Source organism: Sinocyclocheilus grahami, unplaced genomic scaffold (genome assembly GCF_001515645.1).
Source record: "Sinocyclocheilus grahami isolate Dianchi unplaced genomic scaffold, SAMN03320097.WGS_v1.1 scaffold97.1, whole genome shotgun sequence".
Taxonomy (NCBI): domain Eukaryota; kingdom Metazoa; phylum Chordata; class Actinopteri; order Cypriniformes; family Cyprinidae; genus Sinocyclocheilus; species Sinocyclocheilus grahami.
In genome coordinates, this window is record NW_015505276.1 from 2123316 (window position 1) to 2124834 (window position 1519).

General features: G+C 33.0%; 1 protein-coding gene across 1 annotated transcript in view; it reads left to right on the forward strand.

Moving 5' to 3' along the window:
- The window catches only part of LOC107588001 (protein sidekick-2-like), a 73772-nt gene that overhangs the window by 42561 nt on the left and 29692 nt on the right, over positions 1 to 1519 (forward strand). The window lies entirely within an intron of this gene.

Consider the following 1519-nt stretch of genomic DNA (forward strand, 5'->3'; position numbering starts at 1 on the left):
AAATATTTTAATCGATTGACAGCCCTAATATATATATATATATATATATATATATATATATATATATATATATTAGGGATGCACAGATAGGATTTTTTTGACCAATACCAATATTGGTCAATTGCATAAAGTAGGGCTTAAAAACGAGAAGAAAAAAAAAAGATTGGTTCACTCCGAGCAGAATCGGTATTTGAACGTTTCTGTTCCTGTGTTCCTCTGTGAAATCGGTTTGAGTGGAAAACATACCGGTTAATAACGTTATTTTTAAACTTTTTTTTGCCAATAATAGTAATAATAATAAAGTACAACGTTTAATTTACTCAAAAAGAAAAAAACATGAGTCTTGAATGATCTCTCTTAGTCATAGCCAGTACAGCATCATCTTTTCTAGATTTACCAAAGACCAAATGTATTAAACAAAATAAAAAAAACTGTCAATGCAATAAAAATATTAAATAGTTTTTTCAAGATATTTAAAAATGTTTCAGCATGGATAAAAAGAAAAAAAAACGCTACTCCTATAAGCGTTTTGAGAGGAAAAAACTGCCTAAATTAGTAGGCTGTACGTTTCATTTTATTATTACATTCATAAAAAATGTAGGCTAAAATAATGGTAAATAAACGCAAAATTACAAACACAATTAGGCTATTTTAGTTCCCTTCTCTCCACAACAGTTGTATTTAGGCTAAATATAAGCATCAAGGCAAAACGAATTAATTTAAAGATGAAACTGAAGCCTACCTCACTCATTCTGCACAAATCCAAATGTTTCCATATTCGCAAAGTATCTGGATGCTAACCTATTATTTATGTAAACTATAGGCTTTGTTCTTCACTCGCATTATCGACGTAAAACATCATCCTTCACATATAGGCTATATCGGCACAGCCCTAACCCCAACCCTAACACAATTTTTTTTCTTTTGTTTTGTTAACCTGTTAATGATTTAAGTGAAATATATTTTGTGTATAGGCCTATATATTCCATTTTATGTAGCCTATATAGCTTTATTCTGTTTTCTCCGTTTACAGAAACGCTGCAGGTGTGTGATGTGAGCTTGTGTGAATACTTAGAAGGGAGAGGTTATTATGTGAGTATAGGATAGCATAAGTCTAGATGGACATCCATGACATGCAGAGTCCCACAAGGCTCAATTCTTGCACCGCTCTTGTTTAGCCTGTATATGCTCCCACTAAGTCAAATAATGAGAAAGAACCAAATTGCCTATCACAGCTATGCTGATGATACCCAGATTTACCTAGCCTTATCTCCAAATGACTACAGCCCCATTGACTCCCTCTGTTAATGCATTGATGAAATTAACAGTTGGATGTGCCAGAACTTTCTTCAGTTAAACAAGGAGAAAGCTGAAGTCATTGCATTTGGAAACAAAGATGAAGTTCTCAAGGTGAACGCATACCTTGACTCTAGGGGTCAAACAACTAAAAATCAAGTCAGGAATCTTGGTATGATTCTGAAGACAGACCTTAGTTTCAGTAGTCATGTAAAAGCTGTAA